The sequence below is a fragment of the Penaeus monodon genome, chromosome 19 (assembly GCF_015228065.2).
Source record: "Penaeus monodon isolate SGIC_2016 chromosome 19, NSTDA_Pmon_1, whole genome shotgun sequence".
Taxonomy (NCBI): domain Eukaryota; kingdom Metazoa; phylum Arthropoda; class Malacostraca; order Decapoda; family Penaeidae; genus Penaeus; species Penaeus monodon.
In genome coordinates this window covers 48,760,755-48,761,167 of record NC_051404.1, presented here as the reverse complement: position 1 = coordinate 48,761,167, position 413 = coordinate 48,760,755, and the positions used below count along the sequence as shown (strand labels likewise).

General features: G+C 42.9%; 1 protein-coding gene across 1 annotated transcript in view; it reads left to right on the top strand.

Moving 5' to 3' along the window:
• The window catches only part of LOC119585293 (putative tRNA (cytidine(32)/guanosine(34)-2'-O)-methyltransferase), a 6,800-nt gene that overhangs the window by 4,452 nt on the left and 1,935 nt on the right, over positions 1-413 (top strand). The window lies entirely within an intron of this gene.

Genomic DNA, 413 nt, shown 5'->3' with positions numbered 1-413 from the left:
GCAGCTCAAACATTCATAGCCAATTGGGTAGCATACTAAGAACAGCAGCAGTGATCACCATGGACGACGATAGCTCAACAAAGTCATGTTAGGACAATGGGAGCGAGCTGTTAAACATGGTGCTGAGAGCCCTCAGAGTTGCGTGGATAGATTATCTGTGGGAACTTCTTATTTTTCATGTGGAATATTGTAGTCTGATCATTTGCCAGATGAGGGAGAAGCCAAGCATGTGGTTAATTGGTGGGGAGCACTGTCAATTCCAGAAGTGACCAGGCTCATTAGTACACTAGGCTTAAGTACTTTCAGAAAAGCACTCATAGAAGGCTGGCTGTTGTCCACTAAGGTTAAAGATTACATAATCTATTGAGTGTGTTGTCTGCCTGGTATTTTATATATGAACGCATACATACGTC